Source organism: Ailuropoda melanoleuca, chromosome 2, assembly GCF_002007445.2.
Source record: "Ailuropoda melanoleuca isolate Jingjing chromosome 2, ASM200744v2, whole genome shotgun sequence".
Taxonomy (NCBI): domain Eukaryota; kingdom Metazoa; phylum Chordata; class Mammalia; order Carnivora; family Ursidae; genus Ailuropoda; species Ailuropoda melanoleuca.
In genome coordinates this window covers 72,764,933-72,783,191 of record NC_048219.1, presented here as the reverse complement: position 1 = coordinate 72,783,191, position 18,259 = coordinate 72,764,933, and the positions used below count along the sequence as shown (strand labels likewise).

The 18,259-nt window shown below is 35.4% G+C and overlaps 1 pseudogene; it reads right to left on the bottom strand.

Annotated features, from left to right (window-relative positions):
- Positions 1–10,123: 10,123 nt before the first annotated feature.
- Positions 10,124–10,851, bottom strand: LOC100463585 (annotated as a pseudogene).
- Positions 10,852–18,259: the final 7,408 nt, after the last annotated feature.

Sequence of the window (18,259 nt, the reverse complement as noted above, 5' to 3'; positions counted from 1 at the left end):
CAGGTAGTGTCACTGTATCACATAAGTACCAGGAATATAAATGATTAGTTTTGCATATTACAGACTGTTAACATCCTTTGCTTGTCAAATCTACAATACTGCCCAGAGTACTGTCACCACTTATTAATTTACCTTTCAAAAAGACAAAGGTACCGCATATACTAAATATAGAGCTAAAGTGACAGAGTCCTTTTTGCAACCCAAATAAATATATCACTGTCATTTAGCAATCCTGTGTGTTCGGGTGAAATTTTTTTAGCAATACTAGGAAGTTAGAGGGTGAAAATAGAGAGACAGCTCATTGACTCCCCTTGCATACATCTATACCACTTTAATCTTGCACATAAAAGGTCAAGCATAAAATTATTTGCTTGGAGCAGCTGTCCTCAGAGATTTGAATTAACATAGATGGAGAATACCACAAGGAAAAAAAGTTAATTTTACCTTAATTGGATTAAGCCAGGTCCCATCCATACTGAGAGGATGAAGTTACAAAGACTGGAAACTGCTAGGTTGACAGAAAGGGATTAATTCATGGGCTAGCGTCAGGTTGTTGACTAATAACATATTGATCGTATCTATAAGATATGCAGAGTGTCTGTCAGGAAGAGAGACACTTTGGGATTGAAGATCGCTAGCCTATCTGACATGATCAAAGTTAGATTAATATTATTAAGGAGCTGCAAGTGAGCTGCATATTGCCTTAGCAACCACAGAAATTTTCTACACGTGTCTAGAACGGGCTATCATAAACAGTAGCAGAATTTGTCAGTTAGAGGAAAGTGCCTGATTTGTGTTGCGGCTCCCCCTCCCAGCCCCCCCCACGGCCCTTTCTTTTCTTTAATGTCTTCCAGCAGACATATTGAACTACCACGGTTTAATCCCAGTGGAGCCTGCAGGTGGTATTGTCCTTGCATTGAGGAGTTATTAAATTCTTAAGGTCACCATAAAAAAGGTTCCATTAAATTGAGTTAATAAAAACATTGGCCAAAGGTTTGCAAAGAGCACAGATGTCAAAGCTTTGGGAATTGGAATGTCTCTTATAGTATCAGGCTAAAAGAATAATTTAGATCACACCATAGTATAAAGAAGACAAAAATTCTGCATTCTTCAATAAATGTGAAGTTTCTGCCCCTAGTACACACATGTATAAGTGAATACTTATAGAAGACACTCATTTCTTTGGACCTTTTACTTATTTATTATTTTATTTTATTTTTTGTTGTTGAGACCAAATTTTAAAAACTGAGACACCTAGAAAATACCGTCTGATAGTAAAAAATCAGTAAGTTGCTAGGAATTTTTGTATGAGTGAAAAATGATTTTTTAAAGGAAAAAAAAAGATAAAGGAAAAAAGCATCACACTTGATTTAGGATGACTCTGCCACTTGATTGCATGGAGTACGTGAATGTGGATTAGGAAACAGTCTTTAGCACGCTTAGTCTGAATGACTGAATGACGCAACTGCCGAGCTTCTGCGTTACGCAGCCTACACACGAAACTGCAGGAATGGCATAAAATGTCTGGAAGTCCAGTTTCTCCCCCATGCATCCCATTTGCATTTCCACTGCTATTGTAAACACAGGTTTACAATAGCCTGCTTCCTCTTTCATTTCCTATGGAAGGGGGAACGGGTTATATTAGCATAGCATTGGGATAAATGTTCTAGGAACTGAGGGGATCACTACTCAATCTGTCCAATTATTACATTTTAATATTCTATATTTCCAGGGAAAACTAAAGGAAGACTCTTGTGGAGAGCCTATGAGTTTTTAGGATGAAATGACCAAACTCTTTTTTAATGACCCACTCTAAAAGTGAATGCCATTTCTTAACTAAAATTTCATCTCCAGTTTTTCTCTGGCTCAATAATACCCAAGCAGCCTACATTTCCTAGACTTCATTTCATTGTATAGTATGTGACTACACATCTGTGACTATACATTATTTGTGGGGCCCAGGGTAAAATGAAAATATGTGGGAAAAGCATGGGTAAAGGGCATGTTAAAAAAAAAAAAGAAAAATGTACTATTAAAGGTAATAATATATAAGGTAATAATATGTAAAGTGTTTCTCTTTTTTTTTTCTCTCAACTTCTTGCAGTGGTTTGTATTTAATAATTGATGTCTTTCTAAGTAAAGAAATAAAACTTTTAATTATTAAATGAATTTTACTGTTCACATTTATATCATTTGATACCAGTTGAAAGCATATATAAGGTTATTTAATGCACATAAGGAATAACAGAAGTTCTACAATTCATATTTCATAGTTATTACACGAATACATATTTCATTCTAACCAAAAGAGTGAAAACACTTCTAAAAACTAATTCAACTGTTATTTCACTTCTCGATAGGTACTCATTCTTCTAATACGCACTATCCTTAGCCTATTGATGAGTAAGTAATAGACTGAATGGAGAAGAATGTATGAGTTGCTGTATCTTTGTTTCCTCCTGTGTCATCATTTTGGCATTAAGGAAGACAGAGAAATAACAATAGTGAGGAAGAACACCATAGAGTTCCTTGGTTGTTTCAGTATCTTAAAACATCATTGTCTTCTCTCTGCATTCAAAAGAAGTTCAGTTTCAAACAAAAAAGTTTGGCCTTTCTGGGCTGTTAGCACCACCATTTGCTCAATCCCAGAAAAATATGCTCAACTTTCACTTGCCTGAGTCTTGATGAACTCCCACCCATGGAGGTTCCACCATGACACTCTATGCATAGGATATCATGATGACCCTATGCAAATGGTACAGCAAGAAATGGCGGGCAAACATATTGTGTGAATGTCCCGTGGTCACCTGCACACTGATCGTCCCTGAGACTTCATTAACAAAGCAAAAGTTCAAAGAAAAAAATTATTCAGAATTTCAAAACAGTGACAGAAGATCATTAAAGCAAATATGGGGCTTGTTCTATGATTTCTTTTTTTCTTTTCTTTTCTACAATTCCATTTACATTTGGTTTGAATCCTGCAGTTATTTCCACAGCACAGTAAAATATTTATTTTTTCTTATTTGCTTCAGTTTTATCTTTTTGGGTAATTCCCTCTTTTGATTACCCATTTTTTAAATGACATGTGGGTTTATCACTAGGAAAGAGAGAAACAACACAGTTATCTGCTTTGCTGTCTGTGAGTGAACTGGGTAATAGATACGCAGTGACCAGTCAGTGACAGACTTTGAAAAAAATGATGATTAATCACTAAAAGTGATAGCATCTTTTGTGTTTACATAGAGACTTATGGACCAAAAAGCTAACAGCAAAGTATATACATTCTGTATTTACTCATATTTAATGGACGATGGTAACTGTAATTTGAAAAATGTTGTTGGGGCACTAGTGTTATTTAACTAAACAAGAGTAAGTGATATTTGTGCATATCAGAACCAGGCAAAATGAGGACTTCTTGTATTTATTGTCTCATACCTTTTCATGGTTTCAAGAATCAGGGAATGGCGTAGAGTTCTGGTTTGGGGTTTCTCATCAGGTTGCAATCAAGATGGAGACAAAAAGTTTTTATATCTTAAATATGTAAAGATGACAGTAATATAAATTAGGATATATAATATTATTGATTTAATATAACAATATAATGTCATTAGGTAAATTATGAAATAAGAAATATAGAAGGTCATTATTTATACTAGTAAAATACTTAACTTTTCCAATAACAAAACAATTGCAAATCAAACAAGAGTAAACAGTTTTGTGCTCTGTAGATTTTTATAATAAAAAGCAATACTGATAACCAATGTTGATGAATGTGGAATGTATGTGGAAATAGACACCTTTGTATAGTATACATAAAGCACAGGCTTTATGAAGAAAAAATAAATTCATCTCCTTAAAATTTTTTCTTATTCTTATACTACCACTTTCCCTTGTAGGAAAATATACTAGGACAATAATAAACAAGCAAAGAACATAAAATCAAGAACATTATCCTAACAACTGGAATTTCTGAGCTGTAAGTTTTACTCCCCCATTGCTGGGCTCTTTGAAAAACATCCATTGGCATATCTTATAAACTAGACCCTTTTAAAAAATTCTGTATATACAAAGATAAATAAGACTTGCTACACCCTTTGAGAAGCCTTAAAATTTCTTAAAATTTCTCCACAGTTGATGAAACTCTATTGCAAGAGAAGTTCTCGGTATTTCTCTTGACCATGAGAAGCATCACGCATATTTTTAATGTCTCTTGGCTTTCAAAACTATCTTGGAAGAAGAGTAATGAAATGCTTTAAATTTGTATTTCACTTTGTACTTTATGTATTTTTTTACATGTAGTCCTTTCTTCGTCTTTCACTTTTCCACTATAATTCATGCTTATGATGTACATGAGAAGAAATCATCTCTGGTAATCTACTTAAGCTAAAGCAGAAACAGTTTGAAACAGGTTAAATGTAATTTATCACATCCCAAACCACAGAGATAAAGGCTTCTTAATATCAGGCTTTCTGATCACTACTTCAGTATGGTTGTTTTTGTTTGTTTACATTATTTTCCATATGATTTTCTTTGACTCTCTCCTTGATCTTTTTTTTCCCCCTAAGGGAGGAGGAGTATCTTCCAATGAAATGAAAACGAAAAAATAGGGAGATTTTCAAACATATATTAGTTACAATTGAATATATTGTGTAAGCCACTGTAACTTAATAAGTACTTACGTTGCATAGAGAAGGCAACTGTAGCAATTATAAGGCAACATATGGCAGGTGCCTAAAAGCTCCAGGGTGACAAAAAAACATATGACTTCAGCTCATTATAAGTATTTTCTAAGATCCTCTTAATTGCTGTAGTAATTAAAATTTACTAATTTTTGTGAAAATGCCAACTGACTTATTACAATGGAGTGAGTACATGCTTTGCATTATTAAGCTTATATAAAATGCACATTCCGAGAAAAAGGTCTTTCTTCATAGATCTATACTTGTATTTATATTATATATCGATCTATATCTATCCATATATACAGATATAAATCTCTCTCTATATCTAGATAGAAACCCGGTGCCTGGCTCTGTGTGTGTGTGTGTATTATATAAAAAAAATCTTAGAGTTTAATTCCTTCTCTTACAAAGTTGCCATGTCTCATTTTTATTTTCTATACATTGTAACCTGTTTTTCGGTATTTTCTGATTAGTAATATATACTGTGTGGTGTTTGCAATCTATTGGTAAAGGGTAATAATTAGCATTAAGACAATTTATTAATTCAGATCAACAAGACAGCTCAGTTTTTCAGATCACATTGTACTACTGGTAACACCACTGTGATTAAAAGAAATGTTTGCTGGATTAAAATACAAATGAAAATATAATAATATGTATTAACATTTTAATTCTGGAATCCCACACAACATGGAAAAAAAAGAAAACTTCCCAAAAGAAATTGGATTTCTTTTAACTTTAAACCTCTCATATTGTTAGATATTTCAGGTTATTGGATACCCTTGAGAAAAGTTCTTTTAACAATATAATTTTAAATTCATGACAACATAACCTCTTGAAATTGGTTTTCAAGTTAGGATTTAGTTTTTATTTGTTTAATCAATCCAAGGTTTATGAAACTCTTGAAGGCCTATAAATAGCTAGAAAACTTTTTTTTAAAAAAAAGAAAAGAATATTTAATATTGTAAGAAAAATGCTTTTCATAAATTTAGTAAAATATGAACACTAGTTCTTTTATAAATTATGGTTCAAAATGGATCAGATAAAAATGTAAGATTTTTAAAATGTGGCAAAAAAATGTAATATCTTAACCTAAGCTGAATTTTGTATTTTTAAACCTTCAGGTTTTACCAGTTAGGGTTCTGTACAGGAAGATAGTCCACTTTAGGGTTTTGTTTGTTTGTTTGTTTGTTTTGTTAGCAGAAAATGGAAATGTTTATGAAAAAGAGATCACCTTTGGAAATCGGGAGTTTGAGAACATATTATCTTAGCTGCACCTCTGTATCTCTGAAAATTAGAATCAAGAAGCCACTGCCACAACTTTAGGCCAACATCAACAAAATGGTGACTAGATACTCAAAATGCTAAGGTCAGCTAGTTCCACAGATTCTTGATATAAATGAAGCTTTGAAAAGTTAAAAATTGAGCTACCCTATGACCCAGCCATTGCACTACTGGGTGGACGGCACTGGAGGAGATAATGCTGAGTGAAATCAGTCAAGCAGAGAAAGACAATTATCATATGATTTCTCTCATCTATGGAATATAAGAACTAGGAAGATCGGTAGGGGAAGAAAGGGATAAAGAAAGGGGGGTAATCAGAAGGGAGAATGAAACATGAGAGACTACGGACTATGAGAAACAAACTGAGGGCCTCAGAGGGGAAGGGGGTGGGGGAATGGGATAGAATGGTGATGGGTAGTAAGGAGGGCACGTATTGCCTGGTGCACTGGGTGTTATACGCAACTAATGAATCGTTGAACTTTACATCAGAAACCGGGGATGTACTGTATGGTGACTAACATAATATAATAAAAAAAAATTTTTAAAAATGAAGCTTTGACTAGACAGTGAACACTGAGTCTACTGTGGCAACTTCTAGTGATAATTCTATCTCTAGGACTTTGTTTGAGAGAGGAAATGTCCAGTATATTTCAGTCAGTTACTAGGATCCCAAAACCAACCTAAGAATTTAAACAGAAGGAATTTAATAAAGACAATTTGTTTTCTGAGAAGCCAAAGGTGAATAGTGATCCCTTCCCCAACTTCCAAGAGTAAAGACCAAGTAACACTCTTAGTCCTATTAATAAAAAATAAAATAAAGAGGAAACATCACCAGAGTTTAGAGACCATAGTTATCCAGGAACCATGGTGGGCATTCTATTTTGGAGTGGGAGCCATGGAGAAATTGTATTAGCTGTTACAGGTATAGCGTAAGGCAGAGAGAGGGAGAAATGTTCCAGCTCTTCCTCGTGCCACTCAATATTCTGACTTTGGCTTCCATAAACCAGAAATATGGGGAAGCCAATTAAAATCTAGCTTCAAAATGCTGGCTGCCAATTTAATTGGCAGAGCACAATTCACATCATGAACCCAAATGAAAAAGGGAGTTGAAAAGTAGTTTCCAACTTTCTAGTCTATTCTTTATAGAAAGGTCTACTACACTCTAGAAAGATACTTACTGCCAGTTCATCATACCCAGATATTCCATCTTAATATCTACCCTTAAATTTCAAGACAATAACATATTTTTAGCTAACATGGGCAAATATATCTCTTAAAAATAGGATTATTGTCCCTTTACAAGATGGAAAGACCTTCAAAGTTATCAACTCATTATTCCATATCTGAGTGAGGTTCATTCTTCTTCCACTTAGTTACAATTCCTCTTTGATAATCAGCAACCTCAAGCCTAAATCATAAGACTACCACCAATGTAATTCTTATATAGGGATAGCAGAAATAGAGAAGGATGAACAAAATTGGCATAAATGTATATATATACTAGAAAAATGTGGATAGCTATCACAGAGTTATGAACGATATTTATAATGTTTTCCAACATCCTTTCCATTTTCTCTTTGCCCTCAGTTAGCACTTCAGCTGCAAAAAGAAGTTACCTGACATCCACATAATAGTCATCTTGTCTACTTGAATAGCAAGAACATCCCATGCCATGTCAGGTTTTTTGTTCATTTGGTTAGTTTTTATGCTTGCTTGCTGTTTTAGATTTAGAGCTCTTTAATTCAAGGCATTTTTTTTTGAAAAGCTTATCCTATGAGCTGTTTGGTAGATGTATTTTCACCACTCCTTGAATTTGAACATTTCTAAGTGCCTAAATATCTGATTTGATGAACTATGTGAACATCAGTGTCCTGAGATCATCTCTCTACCTTTCAAACTGAGTACCTAGATGTACCACTCAAAGTTTTCCCCAATAGGAAGATTCCCTTTCTCTTGAATGAAGATGTAAAAAGGTAACAATATGTTCCTGGTAGATGCTATTGCAATCTGTGGTACTTGGTTCAAATATTTTCTTGTGTGGCCCAGTGAGGGAAAGATAACACTATACGTGAAGAAAATACACTATATAAGCAACCTATTCATACTGCCAAAGCCTTCAGCACCTGCTGAGTCCTATCTAATATTTCCCACTTCCACATAATGCTTTATGTTGCATACACTTACCTTGATGCCTTGGTTGGACGTATATAGCATCTAGTTCATTATAGGATGTTCGGAGAACATGAACGTATAGTGTTTCATGCTCAGGCATTCAATCTCCAGAAAGGTCCAGTAGCAACTTCCATTTTAAATTAAAATCTCCAAAATAGGGTGCCTGGGTGGCTCAGTTGATCAAGCATCTGACTTCAGCTCAGGTCATAATCCTGGGGTCCTGGAATTGAGTCCCCCATCGGGCTCCCTGCTCAGTAGGGAGCCTGCTTCTCCTTCTTCTTCTGCCCCTCTCCCCCTGCTCGTGTGGTTTCTCTCTCTCTCAAATAAAATCTTAAAAAAAATAAATCTCCAAAATACACTTTTATCTCTTCTGTTTAATTTATGGAGAATAATAAATATTGAAGGTATTACTGGTTGTCAGTGAATTGATTAAATTTGCTTCCCTTTGCTTTTAAACATCGAATGTGTTTTATCCAATCTAAGCTTTAAGTCAACAGAAGCTATATAGTTCCCCTTCCATTTAATTCAACTTTTATGGTTTTATAGACACATATTTTTTTTTTTAAAGATTTTATTTCTTTATTTGACAGAGATAGAGACAGCCAGTGAGAGAGGGAACACAAGCAGGGGGAGTGGGAGAGGAAGAAGCAGGCTCATAGTGGAGGAGCCTGACATGGGGCTCGATCCCATGATGCCGGGATCACGCCCTGAGCCTAAGGCAGACGCTTTAACCGCTATGCCACCCAGGCGCCCCGATAGACACATATTTTTGAGAAAGAGTTTTTATTACTCTTACAGTATAAGATCATTTTTAACAAAGATTGCTCAATGAGTATTTGTTGAGCCCTCATTAATGTGACTAGTGCCCATATAAAAGAGACCCCAGAGAGCTGTCTTGTCCCTTCTCGCAAATGACGACACATTCTATCAATGATCTAGGAAACTGACACTCATTAGACACCAAATTGGCCATCACCTTGATTCTGGATCTAGCCTTCAGAGTGGTGAGATAAAAATGTCTGTTATTTAAGCAACCCAGTTTATGGTGTTTTGTTATAGCTTCCTGAACAGACTATGGAAAACAGTTTGGTGGTTCCTCAAAAAATTAAAAATAGAATTACCATATAGTACAGCAATTCCACTTCTGGTTATATACTCCCCCCAAATTGAAAGCAGGATCTTTTTTTTTTTTTTAGATTTTATATATTTATTTGACAGAGAGAAAGAGCACAAGTAGGCAGAGCAACAGGCAGAGGGAAAGGGAGAAGCAGGCTCTCCACTGAGCAGGGAACCCGATGCAGGGCTCAATCCCAGGACCCCGGGATCATGACCTGAGCTGAAAGCAGATGCTTAACCTACTGGATTTAAGGCTCAGTCAAGTAATATAAAGCTCCAAACTAAATGATTAATTATATGAACTACTTGTCCTGACATCTATTATTTGATTCATGACTATTAAATTGGTTCTTAGCAAATAAATGCTTTTAAGGCAAAATTCACCTCGTTTGAGTTTTGACTAAGAAGTTCAACAATAGGGGCGCCTGGGTGGCACAGCGGTTAAGCGTCTGCCTTCGGCTCAGGGCGTGATCCCGGTGTTATGGGATCGAGCCCCACGTCAGGCTCCTCTGCTATGAGCCTGCTTCTTCCTCTCTCGCTCCCCCTGCTTGTGTTCCCTCTCTCGCTGGCTGTCTCTATCTCTGTCAAATAAATAAATTAAAAAAAAAAAAAGAAGAAGAAGTTCAACAACAATCACAGTCTTCTTGGCAACATTGATAAACAGTGTCTCTAAGTCACTATGCTCAAGGTTAAGAGGGGTGGGTATCCCATTTTTACATTTTATTGGAATTTTACATGTTCAATTCGTGATTTTAAATCTGTAAGTTTTCATTCCTCCAAACTGAAGACACAGTGTGGCACAGACATGATATTTCCATTTCTCCCTCTCTTTTCTTCAAACAGAAACATTTCTCAAGTGTCTACATATGTTAGAACTGCAATTTTTCAGAGGCAGCCCCTTCTTTGGAATAGTCCCATGCCATCAGGCCTCGGAAGCAAGGGCGGGGGAAGAGAAAAGAGCTAAAACACAAGTTTCACTTGGTAAGTTTGACATTAACCATTCCAAGCTGGGTACTATAAAAACGTGGTGCTTTTTTTGGCTCAAAAATCTGAGGTTTGGTGTGGAAACCAGTTGGTGGCTGTCCCACCAAAGCTTTGCCCTAGTGGAACTATCAGGGTCGTCTTGACTGGGGAGGATGATTTGTTTACTGACCAGGTGTAAACCTTCAGGCACTCAGTTCATTTGGGGCTTGTTCTAGTTTGTCTTTAGTCTATTACAGTTCACCTTTCCTTTTTAGGAACTAACCAGTTGATCACTGGGTCTACCACTGTTGATCTCAGTTGGGCAGCACTAGGCTGCTGGGCTTGTTGCAGGTACTGGATTTGAGCAGCACGCTTGCATCTCTTGCTCCTTGGTTGCTCCTCGCATTGCAAGGATGTTTTCCCTGTGAGCCGACTCTTGTGACTGCTTTGGTTTTTCTTCAGACTCCCTTAAGCCAGTTAGGTCGTTAGAAGTAAGATCTGTCTACTTGCCCTCCAAAGCTTGGATACATGCTTCACATTGTTTCCATCCTCAAATTAACTCACCAGGTGCTATACCTTCGAAGTCTCTTTTACTCAGGAGAAACTTTTTGGGAAGAGGTTTCTCCTTGGTCATCTTGAATCCTTTTCAGAGGGAGGCCTCCGCCCACTCACATAGGCCAAGCCCAGGCTGCTGGATCACCACCCAGGCCTCCAGAGCACACCAGCGCTGCCCCAAGCTCCTCCTCCCGCGACAGCCCTGCACTTCCCTTTATTTGTGGTCTCACCGCCACAGAATGACTGTGGTTTTCTTGTAATATATTTGCCTGATTTATCATATCACAGTAATAGTGACCTCATAGAACGAGTTGAGAAGTGTAATCTAGTTTTTGGAAGAGTTTGTGAAGGATTCCTATGAAGTCTTTTAAAAAAATGTTTGGAGGAATTTATTAGTGAAGTGTTTGGGCCTAGATTTCTCTTCCTCTCAAGCTCTCCTCTTTGGTTCTTTCTCTCTCTCTTTAACTAATTGAAACTCCTTGCTTTTTATAGATCTATTCAGATTCTTCAGCGGGGGAGTTGAATAGCTCCAAATTAAAGCATTATAGACTGTTGTCTTAATGAAGATTAGTAATTTCCCTTGGATAGTTGATTTTTATTTTGTTCTGTGGCTTTAACTAAATAAGGATTTCTGAAATTGTAAGTGTAGTTCTTTTACCATATTTTCTTGTTTTAGAGGGAGTTCAAACAGTTTTTCACTCTTCCAATACAGAAGGTGATCTGGGTCCAAGGAAAGTTGGTTCTATCTCGTGGGTATTGTGAAGGGAGAAAAATTTGAGCCAGTAATATTTTAATGAAGAATGTTTATAAGAATATGATATTTTATGGTGAACTGAACATAATAAAAAAATGCTAATTTAAAAATATCTAATAAAAAGAACAATCAAATAATCAATGCAAAGATAAAATACATAATACTATTGATTTTATCACAATCTAATTCTTGTAAAGAACTAGATAAACAGTTGTGGACAAAATGCTGAAAAGCCTCTTTGTAAGATATTAAAATGGGTCACAAATATTTGGCTACCTGAATTATTCCACTAAATATCTGAAGTTACCATATGACTTACAGGTAAGCACCAATTTATCCTAAGGCTGAAGGCATCAGCTTTCTAAGGCAGATGAATAATTAATGCAGCTTTTGATTCCAAGTTTAACAATTTATTTGCCTATCAATGCCATCATAAAATCCCTGAAGCTCTTTACAAAATTTGCAATGAGATAGAATTAGCAGGTGCTACTAAGAGAATATGTAAGTTTCCTTAACAAAATGCCAGAAGTTGATTGTCGACCAACTGGGGAAGGCCTATGAGATCCTTCCAGTGTACACAAAAGGAATGAATCCATAATTAAATTACAGCTAATCACAGATGGTTATTTTACAGCAGGTGCTCAACTTTGAAAGTGTAGTTCTGGACTATTTTTGTTCCAACATGGTGCTCAATCCCTGTTGGTTATCTGGCAATATTTTATGGTTAGAAAAATGTTTATTCATGGTGGAAATTTTGTTTTATCTATTCCATAAATATATAAAATATTATTTCATGTAATTTTTCATGTAAATTTTGTGAGCGTGCACACTGTTGTTTTGATATTTTAAGAAAGCACTGAAAAATACAATTTAAGTATTTTTATCAGATTCATAAACCCCCTTGATTCAGAAATAATAGCCATTCAAAGGTATTAGTAGGATTGTATGAAATAGCAACCAAATTTTTAATATTCAAAATTGCTCAAATTTAGAAAAAAATAGTAAGTCATATAATCAACAACCCATTCAGTGACAAAATATAAGCTTATTCCTGTCACATTTCCCTTTCAAACAAGTTAATAAAATAAGCAAAAGATACCAGAACATTGAATTATTGGCACAGTAAACATCATAATGTATGAAGGGAAAGAATGGGATATTTTTTACATATTTAAAATTAACACTAACATTCTGTAAATAATAATTTCACTTAGCAAAACAGATCTTCTGAATATCATAAATATAAAGCTGATCTGGATGCATCTGTTTCAGGGTCTTATTATTAAAGATCTATTAAAGCGAGATGCTTGGCTAAATGCAAGTCATAGTTGCATTTTCAGTTTTGGGATTTCATTATGTATCTATTAATATTCAACGTTCTTATAGGTAGCGACTAATTACCCATTTCTTTCATCTCTGTCTCTCTGTGCCTTTCCTAATCCTTGGTTTAGAAAGAGGAGCTGAATACTCCTGTTCCTAATTGTTTTGGCATTGCTTTCTGGCAATATTGTGTTCAATCTGTTATTTTCTGCAATGATCCAAATAGGTATCTCTCTCTCTCTCTCTCTTTCAGTCTCTCTCTCTCACACACACACACACACACACACACACACACACACACACACTAAAGTAAAGAAAGCCATCTATAGCATGCCACTGTAGGAGAAAAGCCCTCTTCAGATTTTTGGAAGAAAACTAGAATAACTCATGCTAGGTGAGAAAATACATGGAATGATAAAAGCGGTGTAGTGTCAGATCCGGGAACACCATCACCACCTGTGGGACTTTGGTCAGATTGAATCAAATAAACAGAAACAAAGGAATCATGTTTGTCGTCAAAACATATCTTTCAGAAACCTGTGATAAGTTAAAATATTCACAGAATCAATAAAGATATTTCAAATCAAGACACTGGCAATGGAAAAAAAAAAAAAAAGAAGTTCAATACTTGTATCAGAGTCTGACTTCTGACTTCCTTTCCCAAAGAGAGCATTCTTGTACTTGCTAAACTGAACAATGAACACTCCATTATATATGCCCCTTGTTTCTTACTTCTCTTACCATCTAGTTTCTGCATGATATTTCTTCTTCCTGGAATGACTTCTCCCTCCTTCTCCCTACAACTGTATGTCTCTCCCAGTTTTTTCTACCCCTAATTCAAGGCAGTACTTCCTTTAATAGCTAAATTATGTCAGCCACAAGTTGTGTCAGGGAAGCATTCCCAGATAATACCTATTCAAGATTCAACCATATGATTTTCCTGTGTTGTTTTTATAACACTCAATATTTGTACCAAAATGACACTTTTGGTCTATCTTGAAAGTTTCTTCTTACCCATCAACTGTGTGCTCCTCATGTAGGGAGTGATGACATCATATCCTTAGTACCCCAACCTGGTGCCTGTCACATAGGTGTTGGTACTGAATAACTTTTTTTTTATGAGTATATATGTTATGCTAAATAGTAACCCTTTTGTGGCTTTAAAGATTTTCTTGCTCAATTGTTTTATACCCTGAACTACAGAAGAGAAATACGATGTAAGGACACTACATTATTAGTCGTAAAATAACTGCCAATTTGAAAAGCTAGAGGCCCTTAATATATTTTTAACATGTAGTATTTACCAGCTATGTTGCCCATACAGAAGATGTGATTTTCCTTTTTCAATCAGAGAAAACTATGGGTATTGCTGTGTCAAATCTCTGACTGTTGTATGGAAATAAAAATATAATGCACAGACACATTCACATTGGATCCAAAGGTTGAGAAAAGCAGTGCTTCTCTAACTCATATCTAATGGTTAGTTTATTGCCTATGTCATTTCAAAAGCTATTTAGAATGAGCATTTATCATCTTCATTATAAATTTACCTACTAGAATTCTTAGTCTGATGTGTACATTTCACAGTGTAGGTTTTAACAATGAAAGGCACTTCTGGAGGCTTTAAGAGAGTCAATGCAAAAATAGTCCCCATACCCGAGTGAATTCCATACCTCCAATAATCTTATATAAAAGCAAGTAAATATAATGGGGTCTAATATCACCAATTTCACATTACCTACATTTTAAAAACACCTCAGTAAGTAGTGTGCTTTGAGCACAAAGATTATATTCCCTAAAAAGCTGCCATGGCAACTGATTTCCTATTAGTCAAAATGATATTTGTATATATTTATTAAGTATGTTTTCTAAGAAATGCCAACTTTTAAAAATTACGACCCTATTAGTCATCATGATATCTGAGCTGTAAGCAGATCTACCCATATATTTGCACTGACAAAATTATTGAGTTGTAAATTAGTGAAATGTTTTGGTTATACTTTTTAGATGTTATGGAAATAGTCAAATGTATATTTCGAATGTGCTCATTAAAAGTTACATTCAATATTTTTTATAAAAAATTCTATGCTACATACAGTAGAAACACGCAGAATGTTTACATAGAACTCTTGTCCTCGGGTGTTTTCATGTGATTAAACACTCCAACATTCTGGTCTACAGAACAAGGACGGTTACTAAGTCCAAGTAATTACTTTAATGGGATTTTAAGTGCTAATGTTTTGGACACAATTGGTGACATATAGGTCTTAATAAAGAAGGTAGCATAGAGACTATAGTCAATGGCATTATAATAGCATTGCATGGTGATAGATGGTAGCTACACTTGGGGTGAGTGTAGCATAACATATAGACTTGTTGAATCACTATGTCGTATACCTGAGACTAATGTAACATCATGTGTCAGCTATACTCAAATTTAAAAAAAGAATTGTATGTGTGCTTAAAGTGGATGTGCTCGCTTTTTTTACATAAGAAAAATAAAGATCTTGAGTTATAAAATCTCAATCCCTGAACCTCCTTTACAGAGGACTTTAATAATATGGAGAAATTCTCTACCTGTGCATTAATGGAATGTTCAAAAATTGATGCCCCAATGGACAAATGTTATACTGTGATTTTTTTATTAAAGAAATTGCACCAATACCAAAGAATTATAAAATTAACAGAAACATGTATATTATGTTCTTTTCTTGAGAAGTAAGATCAGGTCTCTGTTACTGAGTATTCATTTTCTGGTTTACATAACTTATTCTCCTGGTGCTGAGAGTGATTATCATTGGTCATTTTTGACAGCTCTTTCACCGATGTATATCTTCTAAAAAACACTATATTCATGTCACTATTAAGAGCTGGAAAACAGAAGATAATCTGAGAAGTCCACAGTTTTTAAGTAATTAGTAAAAAAAAATATTTCTTTAGAAGAAAAATGAAAGAACCTATTATTTTGGGAAATGTTATTTTGGAAAATGGTAAGTGATTTACCTGGGTATGGGTAAGAAGGTGAAAAATTAAAAGTTCAACTCATTTCTTGCATAGGCCAGTACAAAATTATATGGAAAACTGTTTGTCAAAGAAAAGGGTGTTGGGATACAAATGAATCATAAAAAAGTTATAATAAAATTATATTCAACAAAAACCACAGTGAGGTCTGTCAAACAACAGACAGGGTTGTAAAGTGTAACCTCAAGAAAATCTTATAATCTACAGAAAAAAGTATTAGAAATAAAGACAAAGAGCTGGTATCTCCATAGCTGGGACAACGGAGATATTACAGAGATATTTCTGTATCTTAAGAGGCAAATAAAACAAATAGAACAGAAAAATTTTAAATGATGTAATGAAAAAAAATTTTCTGCACAGATCTGTTTATGAAAACACAAAAAAGTAAAAGTGGTCATTACAAGCATATATTTATAAATATGCGTATGTGAATTAGTACTAAATTTGTTTTGATATAAAATATCTGATACTTAGTTATGAGTAATGTAAAGTCATATACATATGTTAAGAACATGAAAACACATATACATTATTACCTTTAGAAATAATTATCAATAACAAACTGCTGGCCCCAATTAGAAAACTAGATATGTGAGAGGTGAAAAGTGTTAGTTGGCTGCTTTCCTCATTAACAAATCTGACATGTAGAAATTGATTCTGAATTGGAAGGGAAAACACCATTTTTGGAATAATTTCTGAGTATTTCAGCACTTGCCAGGAAATCAGGCTTCTGCAGTTTATTTATCTAATCATTAAAAATAAGTTAAATTCCTACTGTGTGCCAGGAACTACTCTAAATTCTGGGGGTATGGGGGCGCCTGGGTGTCTCTGTCAGTGAAGCATTTGCCTTCGGCTCAGGTCATGATCCTGGGGTCCTGGGATCGGGCCCTGCGTCAGTCTCCCTGCTCAGTGGGGAGTCCGCTTCTCCCTCTTCCTCTGCCCACCCCCCCCCAGCTCATGCTCACTCTCTCTCATTCTCTCTATTTCAAAGAAATAAATCAAATCTAAAAATAAAAAATAAATAAATTCTGGGGGTATAATGGTGAACATCTTTCCTGGAAACTGGACAAAAAAAAAAATGCAGTACTTACAGAAGCCCATAGTGACAAGATGTTTTGTCTGGGAAATTTTTCAATTGAGTGATATTAAAGTATGTTGTTATGCTGATGAAAATAAGCCAGTTACCAGGGTGAAAAGGATGATGCAGAGCAGGGATTAACAGAGCAATGATATCCTTCTGTGTCTTGAAGGTCATGGGTACATTGCACAAATAGAGAGCCTGGCCTAAAATACAATCAGGAGCTGTGCGTCCTAACAGAAACAAAGGCAATGCATATCTTACATGTAGAGATTCACAGAAATTGCTTTTAGAGCCCTACCTCATATTAATGTGGCTCATCACTGCCGATATTTCAAAGTTCTGAGAGCGTCTTGCTGGCTCTGTCCTAGAGTTCCTTAAAAGGTCATATAATTCTAACTGCCCAAACTATTTTCCGTACATAGTTACACCTTGATTTTTAATTAGAGTTCATGCATGTTATATAAATGCTTGAAAATAACTTCTGTTTCAACTGAAATGATGGAGGGAAACAAAAATTTCTATAGCTGACGAAAGTAGAAATAAAGAGAAGGAAAATAAAAAATATTAAATAAGATTATAAATGAAAGAATAAATCAATTAAGAAATACATGCAAATGAGACAAGCGTGTCTATTTAAAAATGCCATATTGAGTTAGAAAATTATTCCTGAGGGGCACCTGGGTGAAGCAGTTGTTAAGCGTCTGCCTTCGGCTCAGGGCGTGATCCCGGCGTTCTGGGATCGAGCCCCACATCAGGCTCCTCCGCTAAGAGCCTGCTTCTTCCTCTCCCACTCCCCCTGCTTGTGTTCCCTCTCTCACTGGCTGTCTCTCTGTCAAATAAATAAATAAAATATTTAAAAAAAATTATTCCTGAAATAAAAAAATTATTATTAAAAAATTCTGAATTTAAATATATGATAAAGTTTTCTAAAAATAAAAATGTAATTTAAATAAAAGATGGTCAAACATCTGCTAAACTAATATATTAAAAATAGTTTGTATTAGAAATAATTTGCTTGCAAGACGTAGAATCCACTCAGACCAGCTTTAAAAAGAGATATGGAGGAGCACCTGGGTGGCTCAGTCGGTTGAGGGATGACTCTTGATTTCAGCTCAGGTCATAATCTCAGGGTGGTGAGATTGAGCCCTGCATCTGGGCTCCCAGCCCAGTGTGGAGCCTACTTAGGATTCTCTCCTTCCCTCTCCCTCTGCCCCTCCTCCCCCCCCCGCCCCAGGGTGCACACTTTCTCTCTCTCTTTAAAAAAAAAAAAGAAAAGAAAAATATGGACTAATTGCACTGATATAATGTCCT